Below are 20,279 nucleotides of genomic sequence, written 5' to 3'. Positions count from 1 at the left end.
CTGCCAGTCCGTCTGTAAACTTTTTACTATTTCAACCACTGGGCCAAGTTTAACTGAAGTTGGTATAGCTGCAGATCTGTAGCTCTCCGAAAAATATATTGATAGACCGGAGAGCTACAGTGCCACCCATTGAAAAAACTGTATATTTATTGCGCACAAAAAAGAAATCTTTCCTTTTTTGCAACTGAGGTAAGAATTTGGAAGAATCAATCAAGAACCGAGCGCACTTTTTTTGTGCGCAATAAATATACAGGTTTTTCAATGGGTGGCACTGTAGCTCTCCGGTCTATCAATATATTTTTTCGGAGAGCTACAGATCTGCAGCTAGGTACAAAGCTCCGTGGGTAAAGGGGGAAGATGAAATGAAGGACCCAATCTAATTAAAATTAGATGTTAGATCCCGCTCGCATTCTCGCAACACTAACAAATTAAAATTAGATGTTAGATCCGCTCGCATACTCGCTACACTAACATCTAACAACATCCCAAAGAGGATCAAGTCAGAGGTCAAATTCTTTCAACCAATCAAATCGTTGCTTGAAAAATGATCGTATATTGTTGAAGCGAATAAATCTAGAGCTGTTCCGAATTTTACCTCTGATATGACCCTCTTTGGGATGTTGTTAGATGTTATTGTAGCGAGTATGTGAGCGGATCTAACATCTAATTTAAGTTAGTGAGTATGCGAGCGGATCTAACATCTAATTTTAATTAGATTGTGAAGGACCAAATCCCAGTTACAAGGTTTTAAATATCGAATTGGCAGAGTAAAATAAGGCAAGATGCTTAATCGAAGTGTTTATAGCGAATAGGAGAGTAGAATATGACAAGATGATAAAATGAATAGTTAGAGAGTGGAATATGACAAGATGATAAAATGAATACGCAGTGAGAAAAATGTGACAAGATGATAAAATGAATAGAGAAAGAGTAGAATATGCAATATGATAAAATGAATAGACAGAGTGTAGAATATGACAAGATTAAAAAATGAATAGACAGAGAGTAGAATATGACAAGATGATAAAATGAATAGACAGAGAGTAGAATATGACAAGATGATAAAATGAATAGACAGAGAGTAGAATATGACAAGATGATAAAATGAATAGGCAGAGAGTAGAATATGACAAGATGATAAAATGAAAGAGAGTAGAATATGATAAAATGAATAGACAAAAAGTAGAATATGACAAGATGATAAAATGAATAGACAGAGAGTAGAATATGACAAGACGATAATATGAATAGACAGAAAGTAGAATATGACAAGATGATAAAATGAATAGACAGAGAGTAGAATATGGCAAAATTATGAAATCAATAGATAGAAAGTGGAATATGTAAAGATGATAAAATGAATAGACAAAGAGTAGAATATGACAAGATTACAAAATCAATAGATAGAAAGTGGAATATGTCAAGATGATAAAATGAATAGAAAAAGAGTAGAATATGCAAAATGATAAAATGAACAGACAGAGTGTAGAATATGACAAGATGATAAAATGAATAGACAAAGAGTAGAATATGACAAGAGAGAATAGAAAAAAGTATGACAAGATGATAAAATGAATAGCCAGAGTAGAATATGACAAGATGATAATATGAATAGACAGAAAGATGATAAAATGAATAGATAGAAAGTAGAATATGACAAGATGATAAAATGAATAGACAGAGAGTAGAATATGACAAGATGGTAAAATGAATAGACAGAGAGTAGAATATGACAAGATTTTAAAATGAATAGATAGAAAGTGGAATATGTCAAGATGATAAAATGAATAGAAAAAGAGTAGAATATGACAAGATGATAAAATGAATAGACAGAGAGTAGAGTATGACAAGATTATAAGATGAAAAGACAGAGAGTAGAATATGACAAGATGACAAAATGAATAGACAGAGAGTAGAGTATGACAAGATGATAAGATGAAAAGACAGATAGTAGAATATGACAAGATGACAAAATGAATAGACAGAGAGTAGAGTATGACAAGATGATAAGATGTATGACAAGATGGTAAAATGAATAGACAGAGAGTAGAATATGACAAGATGATAAAATGAATAGGCAGAGAGTAAAATATGACAAGATGATAAAATGAATAGACAGAGAGTAGAATATGACAAGATGATAAAAACAACAGACAAAGAGTAGAATATGACAAGATTATAAAATCAATAGATAAAATGAATAGACAGAGAGTAGAATATGACAAGATGATAAAATGAATAGACAAAAAGTAGAATATGACAAGATGATAAAATGAATAGGCAGGTAGTAGAATATGACAAGATGATAATATGAATAGACAGAAAGTAGAATATGACAAGATGATAAAATGAATAGACAGAGAGTAGAATATGACAAGATGATAAAATGAATAGACAGAGAGTGGAATATGTCAAGATGATAAAATGAAAAGACAGAGAGTAGAATATGTCAAGATGATAAAATGAATAGACAGAGAGTAGAATATGACAAGATGATAAAATGAATAGACAGAGAGTAGAATATGACAAGATGATCAAATGAATAGACAGAGAGTAGAATATGTCAAGATTATTAAATGAATAGACAGATAGTAGAATATGACAAGATGATAAAATGAATAGAGAGAGTAGAATATGACAAGATGATAAAAAGAATAGACAAAGAGTAGAATATGACAAGATTATAAAATCAATAGATAGAAAGTGGAACATGTCAAGATGATAAAATGAAAAGACAGAGAGTAGCATAGGTCAAGATTATAAAATCAATAGATGGAAAGTGGAATATGTCAAGATGATAAAATGAATAGACAAAGAGTAGAATATGACAAGATGATAAAATGAATAGGCAGAGAGTAGAATATGACAAGATGATAAAATGAATAGACAAAAAGTAGAATATGACAAGATGATAAAATGAATAGACAGAGAGTAGAATATGACAAGATGATAAAATGAATAGACAGAGAGTAGAATATGACAAGATTTTAAAATGAATAGATAGAAAGTAGAATATGACAAGATGCTAAAATGAATAGACAGAGAGTAGAATATGTCAAGATGATAAAATGAATAGACAGAGAGTAGAATATGACAAGATTATAAAATCAATAGATAGAAAGTGGAATATGTCAAGATGATAAAATGAAAAGACAGAGAGTAGAATATGTCAAGATGATAAAATGAATAGACAGAGAGTAGAATATGACAAGATTATAAAATGAATAGACAAAAAGTAGAATATGACAAGATGATAAAATGAATAGGCAGAGAGTAGAATGACAAGATGATAAGATGAAAAGACAGAGAGTAGAATAAAAGATGATAAAGAATAGACAGAGAGTAGAATATGCAATATGAATAATGAAAGATATAAAATGAATAGACAGAGAGTAGAATATGACAAGATGATAAAATGAATAGACAGAGAGTAGAATATGTCAAGATGATAAAATGAATAGATAGAAAGTGGAATATGTCAAGATGATAAAATGAATAGACAGAGAGTAGAATATGACAAGATGATTTTTAAATGAATAGGCAGAGAGTAGAATATGTCAAGATGATAAAATGAATAGACAGAGAGTAGAATATGACAAGATGATAAAATGAATAGACAGAGAGTAGAATATGACAAGATGATAAAATGAATAGACAGAGAGTAGAATATGACAAGATGATAAAATGAATAGACAGAGAGTAGAATATGACAAGATTTTAAAATGAATAGACAGAGAGAAGAGTATGTCAAGATGATAAAATGAATAGACAGAGAGTAGAATATGTCAAGATTATAAAATGAATAGACAGAGAGTAGAATATGACAAGATGATAAAATGAATAAAAAGAGAGTAGAATGTGACAAGATGATAAAATGAATAGACAGAGAGTAGAATATGACAAGATTATAAAATGAATAGACAGAGAGTAGAATATGACAAAAAGATTATAAAAATCAATAGGCATAGAAAGTGGAAAATGAATAGTCAGAGAGTAGATAAAATGAATAGACAGAGAGTAGAATATGATAAGATGATAAAATGAATAGGCAGAGAGTAAAATATGATAAGATGATAAAATGAATAGGCAGGTAGTAGAATATGACAAGATGATAAAATGAATAGGCGAAGAGTAGAATATGACAAGATTATTAAATCAATAGATAGAAAGTGGAATATGTCAAGATGATAAAATGAAAAGACAGAGAGTAGAATACGTCAAGATGATAAAATGAATAGACAGAGAGTAGAATACTGAGTATGTCAAGATGATAAGATGAAAAGACAGAGAGTAGAATATGACAAGATGACAAAATGAATAGACAGAGAGTAGAGTATGACAAGATGATAAGATGAATAGACAGAGAGTAGAATATGACAAGATGATAAAATGAATAGACAAAAAGTAGAATATGACAAGATTATAAAATGAATAGACAAAGAGTAGAATATGACAAGATTATAAAATCAATTGATAGAAAGTGGAATATGTCAAGATGATAAGATGAAAAGACAGAGAGTAGAATATGTCAAGATGATAAAATGAATAGACAGAGAGTAGAATACTGTAAATCACTTTTTATTCGCGAGAACTTTATTTTCGCGTAATTACGCGAGACAGTGTACTCGCGAAAATTTAATTCTCGCGTATTATAGTATTCCTTAAGATTATATAGAGCAATAACCACAATTCGTGAAAATTTTGTCTCGCTAATCAAGAGTCAATGACTATCTTGCCAAAATAAGGTGTCGCGAAAAATTAGTGATCTACAGTATGTCAAGATGATAAGATGAAAAGACAGAGAGTAGAATATGACAAGATGACAAAATGAATAGACAGAGAGTAGAGTATGACAAGATGATAAAATGAATAGGCAGAGAGTAGAATACGAAAAGATGATAAAATGAATAGACAGAGAGTAGAATATGACAAGATAAAATGAATAGGCAGAGAGTAAAATATGACAAGATGATAAAATGAATAGGCAGAGAGTAGAATACGACAAGATGATAAAATGAATAGGCAGAGAGTAGAATATGACAAGATGATAAAATGAATAGGCAGAGAGTAGAATATGACAAGATTATAAAATGAATAAAAAGAGAGTAGAATGTGACAAGATGATAAAATGAATAGACAGAGAGTAGAATATGACAAGATGATAAAATGAATAGACAGAAAGAAGAATATGACAAGATAATACAAAGAATAGACAGAGAGTAGAATTTGACAAGATGATAAAATGAATAGAGAGTAGAATATGACAAGATGATAAAATGAATAGAGAGAGTACAATATAACAAGATGATAAAAAGAATAGGCAAATAGTAGAAGATTAAAAGTTGATAAAATAAAATAGAGGGGGAGTAGAATATGACAAGAGGATAAAATGAATAGACAGAAAGTAGAATATAACAAGATGATAAAATGAATAGGCAAAGAGTAGAATATGACAAAATTTTAAAATGACAGAGGGAAGAATATGACAAGATGATAAAATGAATAGAGAAAGAGTAGAATATGACATGATGATAAAATGAATGGACAGAGAGTAGAATGATGTAAGGCGATAAAGCAAATTGTTTACATTGATACTTTTAAGGCAGAGAGTAAAATTAAAACTGAAAAATTAGACTATGGAAAATTTGTTTAGGCGATAAAAAGTTTTTATATCGATGAGGCAGATTATGAACTGATTTTCTTTGTTGTAAATAACCATAAAATTGGTACAATCTTTGACATTGGATAAGATTCGTCTACCTTTGATTGTAATATTTTTTTATGCGCTCGATTTGATAGATCAAGGCGTGTATTGTTTTTGTCCTGTCTTTATTATTTTTGTCTGTTTGTCTGTCTGTTGTCAACTTTAACCTTGGCCATAACTTTTGAACCATGTAAGGGACTTTATAATTGGTATGCCTACTCCACTTATTAAACTCTTTCAAATGACACCAAGGTCAATGACTTTGTGACCTAGACAGTGACCTATATGCTAAAAATAGCTTTTCCGAGTTTTTTTTTTTTTGCCGGGCGCATAGTGTTCACAAACACATCTAGTTTCTATTTAAGGTATTTCAAACCTCATGTTCGCTTAATCAGACATTGCATATTTAAATGCTCAAAAAATAACTCCGAATCCTTAAAATCATGTATATTTACCCAAGGTAATTTTCCTAACTTCATCATTAAATTCAATCATATTAGGGCTGACTTCAAGTATATGGGGAAAATTAGTGAAACTCAAATAAATTTTCAGGAAACGTGACTTAAACACCGAGCATGCATCTTCTTATTACAAATATAGATCTACGAATATATTTTTTGGAAAAAAAATCGATAGGAATCCAGGCTTTTGAAGAAAATTGCACGATTTTTATATTTATTTGGTACGTAAGTTTCTTCTGTTACTTCAATTATTAATAATGCATCGTGTATATAAAGTACTTCCTATCATTGCTAAACTTCAAAAATCTATTCTAATTTCAAATAACGCCAAGAAACAATCCTATCTATGGCTAAATTAAAGGAAAATGTATTTATAGTACAAAACAATTAATAATCGCCCGAAATGTGTAGGTTGTCATATTTCCATGCTGTAAGACATAAACAAGCAGATGAATAATCCTTTGTAGCAAATAGTATATATTATGTTATACTGTATGGAACGCCGTCACTGCCTTATAGCAGAACACAACAATTGCACTGCGTCAACCTTCAATTACATTATGTCAACTCCATATGACAGTTACTCACACAACTATTACATTGTGTTAACCTTCTATTACATTATGTCAACTCTACATGATATTAACTCATACTACTATAGCATTGTGTGAACTTTCCTTTACATTATGTCAACTCTTTATGACATTTGCTCACACTACTTTGCATTGTGTGAACTTTCCTATACATAATGTCAACTCCATATGACAGTTACTCACACTACTATTACATTGTGTCAACCTTCAGTTTCATTATGTCAACTCTTTATGACATTTACTCCCACTATTATTTTATTGTGTCAACCTTCCATTACATTATGTCAACTCTTTATGACATTTACTCACACTACTATTGCGTTGTGTCAACCTTCCATTATATTATGTCAACTCTTTATGACATTAACCCACACTACTACTGCATTGTGTCAACATTCCATTATATTGTGTCGATTCTTTATGATATTATCCCACACTACTATTGCATCGTGTAAACCTTCCTTTACATTATGTCAACACTTTATGACATTTACACATTCTTGCATTTCGTAATGTTTACTGTTCATGACATTTAATTAAACAACAATTACATTGTGTTAACCTCTCATTACATTATGTCAATTCTTTATGATATTAACTCACACTACTATATTATGTCGATTCACTATTACGTTATGCGAACACGGGTATCCTCGGCCTTTATATGAGCATACCGTATTTTCCGCAATCGGCAATCCTCGGCTGACTCCGCTACACTCGAGCTCCATTCAAACGTTATGTGCGAGGTACGAGTCATCCGAGGAATTCCGATTGTATTTTCCGCGTTCCGAGAGCACTAAAATTGGCGGGAGAGAAAATTGCCGTAGAAGAAATTTAAGCGATTTGGGAATGGCATCTTTAAATAAAAATTTTAAGCGACAAAGGATTGACAATCTTGAAACGTGCAAAGCCTTAACACTGCGACTGTGAATTAAAGTCACGTCGAAATAATAATAATAATAATAATAATAATAATGCTTTATTTAGAGAAGGTAACCCGATTAGTACCAGGTACTATTCTTCCCCGGGGCCTTCTAATTTCAAACAACATATTACATAAAATGATACAATCAAAGATAAAACATGTAGAGTTCGTTAGTGCATAATGTAATGTACATCTAAACTAGAGCAAAGCTCGTTGCAAAGCAACGAGTAGGTCTTCCGTCCTGTTTTGACCGGAAGTAACGTCAACAAAAGAAAGAAATGAGCTTAGTCGTCTCCAGTCACTTTATAATTTTAATCTTGCATCAAAACTTTAAAAAATAAACTATTTTTGATTACTTCCGGTTTGACCGGAAGTGATGTCGATGGACGGAAAATTAAAGTTTTATGCTTCCAGTGACATATGTTACCCAAAAACTTGTCAAGAACGGCAAAAATATGCATTTTCTGACTACTTCCGGTTTGACCGGAAGTGACATCGCCGGACGCATTTTGACGACTTCAATAGATTAAGCTTTACATTTTGAACAACTTTGCTTCTTGGATGTATTACAAATTCTCAATACTTTTTGAGATATCTGGAAAAAAATTTTGGCCCCTCTAGATCCCTTAATTTAGGGGTCAGCCCTTTTTTCGAGATATCATTTGAAAGATCTTGTAATTCTGCACAAATTTTGTTCTATATGTTTTAACAAAATATTTTTAGTTTAGAAGATTAAAAGCAAAATATGTGTAAATTTTCGCTCTTTTAGGCGTTCTAATTTTTGACCCCTATATAGCACCATTTTGAATAGAGAAATCGAAAAACAAAAACCGCCATGCACAACTTCAATCCTTCTATTATCTAAAATCAGTAAAATTTCTGCTCCAGCTTTAGCCGTCTCTGAGCCTTTGTCTGGAAACGAAAGCCTGTAATTTTTTGTTTAAAGGGAAATAACTCAAAACCGGAAGTGACTTTTTGAAATTTTAGATAGCATTCTGATAGAGTTTAGTAACGTCTATAAACTCTGAAAATTTGAGCAAAATCCATGGAGAAATAAGTGAAATATGAGGCCTCAAAGTTGGCGTCTAGGAAAAGGAAAAAAAAAAGAATAATAAGAACTAGAGCCGAGCTCGTTGCAAAGCAACGAGTAGGTCTTCCGTCCTGTTTGACCGGAAGTAACTTTCATTTGAAAAAAAAAGAGTAATGAAGTCGAAAAATGGTTTAATCCTCCAAATCTATGTTCATTATTGCAAAATTAAGCCATTTTTGGCAACTTCCGGAACCGGAAACCGTGCTTTAAGATTTAAGCTTCCAGTGATATATGATATCCAAAAACCTGTCAAGAACAACAAAAATATGCAATTTTTAACTACTTCCGGTTTGACCGGAAGTGACGTCCACTGACGTATTTTGACAACCACATTAGATAAAACTTGACATTTTGAACAACTTTGCTTATTTGACGTATTATAAATTCTCAATACTTTTTGAGATATTAAACAAAAACTTTCAAGGGTCCTAGATCCCTAATTTTAAGGGCCAGCCCCTTTTTAATGATATCAAATGAAAGCGCTTGTAATTATGCACAACTTTTATTCAACATGTCTTAACAAAATATTTTTAGTTTTCAAGATAAAAAGGAAAATATCTGTAAATTTTCGCTCTTTTAGGCGTTCTAATTTTTGACCCCTATATAGCGCCATTTTGAATGCAGATATCGAAAAACAAAAACCGATGTGCACAACTTCAATCCTTCTGTTATCTAAAACAAGTAAAATTTCTCTCTCTCTCTCTGGTCTCTCTCTTTATCCGGAAACGAAAGCCTATGCTTTTTCGTTTAAAGGGAAATAACTCAAAACCGGAAGTGACTTTTTGAAATTTTAGTCATCATTCTGATAGAGTTTAGAAACGTCTATAACCTCTGAAAATTTGAGCGAAATCCGTTTAGAAATGAGTGAGATATGAGGCAAAGTTGGTTAAAGTGAAAAAAAAAGAATAATAATCTTTACCAACAGAATCAGTTGAAGGTCTTCCATTTTGAAACGGAAGTTCTTATGAGATATAGATTCAAAATTAATAAAGAAGTCAATATTAATTGTTCAAGAGACATTGTCTTAAACAATAGTAATAGTCAAACATTTTATTCAAACATTTATTTACATACGTGTGGCTAATTATTTTTTTCTACATTCAATGGCGTTTACTTTAATCTGATAATTAAATAAATCAAATATTATGAGTCGTGCAGCAACACATTTTGAATTGTTGTTTGTTTGAACTGTTTTTTTTGGAAAAAGTCTTTAACTACTGATCTTACTAAGAACATTGTCATAATTTTTTTTTTATCAGTCTTGAACTTTCCTTTTTTTTTTTTTTTAAGTGTAAACACATCGTATAACATACGTGCACTGGTGGGTTGGGGGGAGTTTGAAATCTGCTCCGCATTTGTACCAAAATCTACATGTACAAAAAATTAATAAATTTATTGGATTTACTTTGTAGGACATTGCAAGTTTCACATTTGTGTTAAGTTGAAAACTTTTTTTTATAAAACTATAAAGCCTGAGAGCTTCAAAGTCTCCAAATAAACCGTCCCCCTTCAACAATTTTTTTTGTTTCAAGATTCTCATATCCGCTACTGATATGTGTTCATGCATGCTTACTAAGGCATATTCAATTGATTTAGATGAGGGATCGGTAGATTTTTTGTAAAAGAATTCTGGCCCTGGAATAGTTGAAAAAAATTACTAATTCCAGTGCGTGACGTTCCTTTTTAAAGGATGGGGGGGGGGGGGGTTCAAATAAAAATTTAAAAAAAAAAAACTTGAGAAGCCAAAGAAAAAAATTGTCTACTCCAAGCAAAAATCCTATATTCGGGGAGGGGGGTTAAATCAGTCCTAATTTTTTTTGTCAGATATACTACATTACCCTCAGTGGAAAAAACTTCAACAAAAAGTGGGGGTGGGGGCTGTACTTTCAATGAACATTACATTTTCTATTGTAAAGTTATGTTTCCAAAAAGAGGGGGTTTGATATTTTGTGCCTCTAATTCTTCCGTATCAATCAGGACCCCCCCCCCCCTGTGTCTCGCCAGTCATAAAAACACGGTCGTCAACCTTCATTTTATACCAGATATACAGCTTTGAGATAATGTAAATGTATTTTTACATCAGGTAATGCACTTTTGGAATCAACATGATAAAGAGTTAACACAATATAAAGATATTTTAAGATCACATAAGAAAGAGTTGACATAACGTAATTATATATCCACATCACGGAATTGAGTTTATAAAGTGTTGATATAATATAAAGATATGTTATATATATATACACTTTTTACACCACGTAATATAGCATAAATCACTGACATAAAGGTAAGATGTGTTCACCTCACATCATGATGCTATCGCCGTAAAATAAAGATAAACCCATATCATGTAATAATGCTTTGATATAATAAAAATATACACTCTCAAAAAGGAATGGATTTTTGACTTCATGTAATGATAAGTTTAATTATAAAACACAATTCACTTGACGTAATGCAATTTTGACCTCTCATATTAAAGAAATGAAATGATGTAAAGAAACATTCATTTCACGTAATAAAGTTTTAACACAATGTAAACACATTATCGCTTCACATAATGAATTTTCGACTTCAAGTTATGAAGTGCTGACATAATGAAAGGATGTATTTACTTCATGTAATGCAGCATTGACATGATGTAAAGATATTTTTACATAATCTCATAAAGAATTGACATAACGTAAAGATATGTTCACATCACGTAATGATAAATTGACATAATAAATGCATAGTTGTATGCTATAAGGCAGTGTTGGCGTTCCATAATACTGGATGAAATACACAATTCTGATGCAGAAAGTTCCAAAATAATTGTTACTTTAAAATATGTTCGTGTTACATGTAATAACTAGAGGTATTGTGAGCAATGAGCTAACTAAATGATACCCCCCCCCCCCCCCCGCAGGTGCACATTGGCAATACGTAATAAAGATTCTGTGAAAGTTTCATCAAATTTCACTCAGTGGTATAAGAGGAGTTGTGGATAAGAGATGGGTACCCGAAAGCGTAACAGACAGACGGACGGACGTACAGACAGACGGACGTACAGACATACCGATTACAGTATACCCTCCCACTTTTCAAGCGGGGGGGGTATAAAAACATATATTTTTTACTTAGCATAATCTTTCATGCTTCAGTTTTTGAGAAAATACATGTACTAGTACCTCTATTGGGTATGTATTAAAAATAATTTTATGCAAAACCTATATGACATTAAATTACAGGAGGTGGAAATACTTTAAAGTAATACACATATAGTGAAGCAAATTAGGAAAATAAAAAAAATAATAAAGTAGGCTTTTTACTTTTGGTGAAATTGATGAAAATGTAGGCTTCAGAAAAGTGCGAGTTTCACAACTTCTGGAAAAACCTGCTTTAAAGGTTTAAGTTAATTTAATAATTGACCTGAATCACAAAAATATTACATCCCTCCCCAAACAATTGCAGCAAAGTGGAAAGTTGGTAATGTGAGAATTTTTACAAAATCTGTTAAAAAAAAAACGTCCTCAGAACATATTTTTTACTTTTGCGCACACCGGTGATGTTTCATTCCACCCAAAATACATTTAAACGATAAGATTGATACAACCTTAAAGTTTGCCTTTTTTAATTCCTTGAGCAGAAACGAAGCACAAGGCAGGTGAGTCGTAAAAATTTGAATTTTTCTCTCTCTCTCTCTCTTCTCTCTCTCTCTCTTTTAAGTTGATTTGATACCCAATTTCAAGAGCATGTTCTATGCACAAACAATTTTTGAAACGAGGAAATTAAGCTGTTGACAAATAAGTCAATGACAAAAGGATATTAACAGTATTATGAAAGTCCACTTTTGCAGTTCTATAGGCGATGGCTTTGTCAACAAACACAATCTATCATTAAGTCGACTGCTGACAGACATTAATTATTAAATTTTTTAAACCATTATTTACACTGAATTGTTTGTGGATTTTTCCGCTACACTGATCGTGACAAAACACACGCGGTGGGTGTGAATATATTGAAAAGGGGTACTTTCTCTCTATGGCACCTGATCTCTTGTGCATCTCTGCAGGGGGGGGGGGGCTATGATTTAGAAAAAGACGAAATTTTGAGAGTGCGAAAGCGATTCATACATGAAAAGAATGTTGCTATACTGAAGATTCCTTTGTTATGTCATTCAAATAATTTTAACAATAGCGAACACTGTACACAATAAAAACGTAATGTTCAGGGAGTTTAAATCTCAAATCAGATAAACGAAAAAGCACTAAAAACCATTAATCACGACCGTCACAAGGTAGCTGACGCAAAGAAACTCTATAATAATTTTACGAGGTTTCCGAAAGAAGAAATCTGTTGATAAAAAAAGTAAATCAATATATGGACTCGGCTTTTATGTCTGGGTTTTTCTGAAACGGCAGTATCAGGGGTAAGTATGTTTTGTCAACATTGCATCGATTGGCATGTTTAAACTGGAATGTTAATTAAATGCCGTCATATATACAATCAAGTCCCCCTAGTTGAGTGTAGAGTTATAATTATAGATTTATAATACATGTATTCATTGTACATGCACATATTTTCGTCTTTGTTGTATTTGTTTTGAATATAATTATACACGACATTAACTTATAAGATTGGATGCCAAATCCAACCTCTACCACCCACTATTAATACGACTGGCTGCTCCAAATCTTGCACTGTGGCTTGCTGTTACCGATAGTAACAGGGGGCACTTGATATCTGTAATTCTACTGTCGTTTCCTTTTTACAGGTGTTTGTTATGATACCTCTTTTTGCATCTGATATGATATTTTGTTTCTATTTTCTCTGCATTTTTTTTTCATATGAATAAGTTGAATGCTTTAAATCCTTCTTTTTGCAGTATTTCTGTTTTCTCTACACGTTTTTCTGTCGTATGAGAAGGACACGAACAATGATCGATCTTACACAAACCTATAAACAATTCAAATATTGTCAAATTCAAAAGAGGGCATAAAATACACACCCTGGAAATTTTAGAGGTGTGATCAGATGCTTTAGAGGGTTAATTAAAGCATCCCCTATTGAGTGGTAACCCCAATTCAAAAGTTTTTTTTATGTCCACAATATCGAAAATTCGGAGGTTCATGTACTATATAGTTTTTTGCCCTGTCCCTCCGTCTGTTTAGCTGTCTCTCTGTCTGTAAGTGTTAATCTGCAATTAAGTGCATAAGAAATTGAATCTCGTCAGGAAAGTAATAATGCAATTTTGCAATATTTAGCATCAGTGACATCGGGATAACGAGGGAGGATGCTATATTAGGTACATCTGATGTCAGGTGTTTTGTAATTCAGATTCTTCCCACCGTAACTATAGTTAATTAATGGCATGTTTTGTAAATGAACAAAGTTTTAGCAAAATGACATAGGATGAAAGGTTTGACGTGACTGAAGCTTTACAAGACTCTCAACAGATAGCTAAGAGATAATTATATCATCGCATGTCGTCTGTTAGTTTTCCTTTGATTTTTATTATACTATGTAATCAAATGGCACGATGACGTATCATTTTGTTTCCTGTTTCACAGGCATTCAATCGATATGTTACCAAAACGTCATACAGTAATTGTGTTGGCAAAAAAGCCAATTGACCAGGCTTGAAGACCATAAACTGAGAAAAGACTTAAGGTAAAGATCTAGTAAATGAAAGGTGCCTACAGATTTATCAAATTTGAGAAATGAATTCCTTCATTGATGCTTTATAACTTTAGCTTGGTCAAATAAGGTGTTTCGGGGCATAAGTTGTAGATAGACAAGGTGAAAAATTGTATTTTAAACTGTCATTTTCAATGAAAAATTAAGAAAACCAGTCATGAATGTGGGAGATTTTTTCATATTCGACAATAGAAATGTATCCAGATTGCCTACAGTCTCTCAGAAAACGGTAATTAGTATGTTCATTGCCACTTCTTTAAATCAATATCAAATTTAACTAGAGCTAATTGTAACGGGAACCGTTACAGATGTTCCCCAAACGCTCCCCAGCTCCCTTTTGTGCCATATTCCCTGTAAGCTTCATTAAATAAGACAAACGCAATACATATAACATTTTAACAAGGTTTTCGCAGAAGTAATCAATTTCAGCATTGCACGCATGCGCATTTGAATGCAAGTGCATAATGACCATATCATCTTGTCTACACTAATTTTTCTCCTTTCACGTGCACGCACGTGCATGCATGTGCATCATGATCATACCCTTTTGTAGGAGTCTATAATATCTATTTATGTTCTGAATCCCATCCTGTTTGGTTGAAAACCAAGGGAGTTATAGCCATTTAAAGTTTAAGCCAATCAGATTGCAGTGCACGTGCATGCGCGTGATTTGATGAAAATTATTATATATCATATTGTAGGATTTCCTAAAGCATGCCTATGTTTTAAATTTCAAAGCATTTCGTCAAAAAACAAAAAAGATATTGAGAATTTTTTTTCAGCCAATCAGAGCGAAGCGCACGTTCATGCACATGCAAGCATGTTCATGATGACCACACCTTCTTCTAGGAGTCCATTATGTCTGTCTATGTTCTAAATCCCATGCTGTTTGGTTCAAAAACAATGGAGTTATAGCCATTTAAAGTTTTAGCCAATCAGATTGCAGCAAACGTGCATGCGCGTAATTTCATGACAATTGCTATATATCATATTGTAGGACATCCTAAAGTATGTCTAAGTTTTAAATTGCATAGCATTTCGTCAAAAAACAGAAAAGATATTGAGATTTTTGTTTCAGCCAATCAGAGTGAAGCGCACGTGCATGCGCGTGAGTTTGTGCTAATTTGACAGTGTCACATTATCTACAATATTAATATATCTTCATATAATGAGTTTCAAATCATTTCTTTAAAAAATGTAAAAGTTATACTAATATTAAGTAAATCAGTCATTTCATTCATATCACGCGCACGCACGTGCATGCGTATGCGCGCAAAATGACCTTTGTTCCGCACACCTACACTACACACCTATTAACCCTAAAAAGGTTTTAGCTTAGTTGGGTGAACAGTTTCTGAGAACACTCGCGGACAAAAAAAGTCCGGAGAAGAAATAAGAAGAAAAAAGAATAATAACTAGATGCGATCTCGTTGCGAGCAACGAGTAGGTCTTCCGTCCAATATCTGATGGAATAAGACCAGTGTTGAAATAATTCCATTGATAGGATTAAAAATAAAACTAAAGATGTCAAAAGGGCATGAGAATTCTTCAAAATATGTTTAGAAAGACAAAAAAATGTAGGATCTATCAATTCCAATTAACTTCCGGTTCTTTTTATTCACTTCCGGTGCGACCGGATGTGCTCAAAACGACCTTCAACCTTACATCAAGCAAATAATAATGATCCCTGAAAGTTTCGATGGAAAATACTTATTTTTAGACAACTTCCGGTTTGAACCAACCATACTTCCGGTGGAAATATTAAGACACGACGCACTCTATAAATTTTTATTATGAACAATTACATTCATTAGAAAATAAAAAAAATGAAAAAATACGGTATATTTAAACTACTTCCGGCTTACAACGGAAGTGTCGACGGAAAAAATGAAACACGCTACGCACATCTAAAGGTCAAGATATACCATCCCTGAAAGTTTCACAAATTTATGTTCAAGCATCTCTAAGAAAACGTCCGGACAAAATTTCATTTAAAAAACTGAAAATCGGCTGTAACTCACGACCGGAAGTGACGTTTTCAAAATGAAAAAAAATGACACAAGTTCAATTAATTTTACATTATTCCTGAGAGTTTCAAGAAAATCCATCTAGGCGTTTTCGAGAAATCGTCTGCACAAAATCGGTAAGAAGAATAATAATAACTAGAAAGTCTGCTATTGCAAGCAATAGCATATGTCGCCCCGTATTGGACAAGACTTTCATTTTTATCATCACTAAAACAATGGTCCATTAGCTAAGCTTGGACAACCATCCAGTCGTATCAGTTCTTTCTGTTGGAAACGGAAGACCTTAATTGGGTACATCCCACTCATTATTTTTAGAATCTGTAGGAGAAGAAAGTAGTGCAGGAAAAAAATTACAAGTCTTGCATACAAGAAATTGGGCAGATGTACTGAACTGAGCCTCATACTTGTAAATTGGCAGTATCTTTCCTACCAAAAAAGCTTGGCAAATATTATTTATTAAGAAGATCAGCCGAATTATTTTGTGTATTATAACGCAAGTGAGAACTCAGAAATTTCCCTACTTTCACTTTAATTTTTAGAGGTTCTGCCGGAAAACGAATCTGACATGCCACCTTCAATTCGAGCTTTTCTGCATTGTACAGGGCTGATGTTTCTTATGAGATGATAAATCATGTGTAAACTTTCTCAGTTTAGCGGAATCATGAACATTTTCGGCGAGATGAATGTTTTGTTTACAGTAGTGATCAAGGCTTAGCGAACCTGTAGAGTGGATCCAAAGATTTATGAATGAATAAAAACTATGGAAATAACGTACCAATTTTCTAATTTATTCTTGCACTATTTAATGAAATTAATAATATACAAGTAATAGATATACCAAAAAAAGCGAAATGCTAATAAATGCAGTTGACAATTGTTATATTTTAATATAGAAAAAATAAAATAATTAAAAAATCTAGAGACAAGACAGAAGAAGAATGACTGTTGGCAAACTATCAAATCACATCAGGAGAACTGAATTTTATGAATGAAACTTTAAAAACGTTACTTGTAAATTGTATATGTTATATCTGTGTATTCTACCTGGCAGTACGCTTCAAAAAGCGGGGGGGGGGGGGTCGTCTTGAACATAGTAACTTACGTTTGAACGGTAAGGGCTAGGGCTTTCGTATTTCAAATATGTAATCCTTGTGAAAAGAACTTTTATTGGACACGAAGAACTTTGACCCTTTGACCCTTTGACCTAGAACTTGGAGAACACATGTGTACATTTTAACCTTTTTTTCTGTTTCGTTTCTATGACAAGTGTGAGCGACTCATTACAATTATTTTAAAAGAAGAAATCACTTTGACACATTGCAAGGAATTAACATTGAACGTTTCAAAACGATTGCTTGAGTAGTTATTCAGAAAATCGAAATTAAAGAATTTTAACATTTCCCTGGTTTCCATGGCAATAATCTATTATTTGAAAATTTTAAATGCAAGACGCACAACTACAGATACTAATCATTAAAATAAAAAGAGTTTCATGACGAACGTGTAAGGGACCAGAGAGAACACTCTCGGACAAAATTCGTCGCTTTTTACAGGTTTCCATGGCAACGGTAGACATATTGGAACTGAACGACCTCACTGCACAACTACAACCAGTGATCGTCCTTTGAGGAAAGTTTGAGGAAGATTGCCCCAGCCATCTCCGAGAAACAGCCTGGATAAAAAAAACATGCGTACAATATCAATATGTCGTCCCCGACTTCGTTCGGGGCGACATAATAATAGTTGAAAGAAACAACAGAATAATAAGAAGGTCTTCCGCTGAAGACGGAAGACCTTAATAATAATAAGAAACAGAGTAAAAACAATATGTTCCCCAACTTCGTTTGGGGAACATAATAATAAGAAACAGAGTAAAAACAATATGTTCCCAAACTCCGTTTGGGGAACATAATAATAAGAAACAGAGTAAAAACAATATGTTCCCCAACTTCGTTTGGGGAACATAATAAATAACACTATAAGACTTTTAATCAATGAAATATACGTGTTAAAACCAAATCCAATCTATAGAGTGGTTTTCTTTCTTTTAAGTTGCAAATATCAATTTATTTCTAAAGGCTTTACACCTCACGCATTCTCAATTTATAGTCTCAATTCGCTTTAAATAATGTACCGCGTTTTAAGTAATATAATATTTCAAATAAATTTTATTTTCTGCCAGTCCTACGAACCTTTGTTGGTTGTTGATTGTTTGTTGTAGCTTGAATGATTGTCTTAGGAGAAAATCACATTTTATAGCAGAAATCGATATTTACGTTACTGTCGCCGATCATCGTGTAGTTTTTATTTTAAACCAAAAAGAATTTTTAAATTATTAACATATCTTTTTCTTAGTAAGATTGTCCTACATTTGAGTTATATTTTCTGAATATCACACCCTTCACACATATGCGTGTCACAGATTTTTAAAAATGTTAATATATTTATCAAATTTTGATGTCACCGCAAAATTATTTCTTTTCTATTTGGAAATTCAATAGGACTGGAAGGAATGATGAACTAACTCAATAGGACTAAGTTGTAACTTTTTAACATCATGAGCACCCTTTCTATTGCATGGAAAGGTAAAAAAGACACTGTTTATCTGTGTTTATGAACAATAGCCCCCCTTTTCTTATAAGTCCAATGGTTAAAAAATTCAACGATATTTACGTGTTAGTATTTATTCACAAATTAAGTAAGAGAACTACACTGTCCCCTATGGGCCAAATTGCCTCACACTCAAGCACTAGAATATGCCTTTAATTAACAGTGGAATAATTGAACAATGGCATTAAAAGTTACGATAAATCTCAGAAAGATATTTACGTTACCGATATTTACGTTACCATGTTTTAAAGTAAATAAGTATTAATTTCTAAAGCTGTTTCAACAGATTTGCGAGTGAATCTTTATGATGTAAATACTGGGAACATGAAGAAATATACACTGTTTCTTAAAATGTCATTTTTTCTGTAACAAGAGTGCAGAAATGCAAATGGAAGTGCACATGCAAAGGTGAACATTTTTACTCAATATCTTGTGCATCCGTGTGATCTGAAAATTGAATTGACATAATATTATTCACAAGTAGAATCGTGGTTTAATGATTGAATCTTTCCATTTTGAGCAATTGGTTAATATTGCATAGTTTCAAGTGTAATGCACGTTATCATTCGGAACGTAAATCTGAAACAAAACTTTCTTCAAGTCTGTATTTTGCTGTTTGTTTGAACTGATAGTGATAGTCAACTTTAAAAAATGGTTATATACACTTGAATTGTATACCAAGCTAAATATTTTGAAGAAAAAAATATCATTTTTGTAGGAAATATAATTCCAGAAAATAGGCGCTGCGTTGCATGCAGTGGGGGGGGGGGTGTTCTACATCGGGTAAAAAAAAGGAAGACGACTGTGGGTGTTGTGTGTCAAGATACTGGTTAAAATTGAATCCATTTCCATTTTTGTTGCTTTGCAAGAAATACATTTATTAACATGTATAAAATTTGCACTTAATTTTTCCCATTTGCATTGTTGCATACACATATGACTTAGGAGGTATGCGTCTATGCTTTAATGGTACTGAAAATTCAATTTACGTTATATGAACGTAGAATGTATATTGCTCTATAGAGCACATGTGATGTGCAACTGTAATTATTGACAAACTTTTTAAGGGTGGTCTTTGTTTTATTTTTGAGATTTGACGATAAAGTTTTCACAAACAATTAAGCATTTCTGGTATGTAGCAACAAGGGGGGGGAGCAGTCCCCCCCCTGCCCCCCTTTTTTTTCTCCAGC

This window comes from Saccostrea cucullata, unplaced genomic scaffold, assembly GCF_032062105.1.
Source record: "Saccostrea cucullata isolate Sc308-1 unplaced genomic scaffold, CSIRO_AGI_Scuc_v1 ctg2201, whole genome shotgun sequence".
Classification (NCBI taxonomy): domain Eukaryota; kingdom Metazoa; phylum Mollusca; class Bivalvia; order Ostreida; family Ostreidae; genus Saccostrea; species Saccostrea cuccullata.
Note: the sequence above shows the minus strand (reverse complement) of the source record.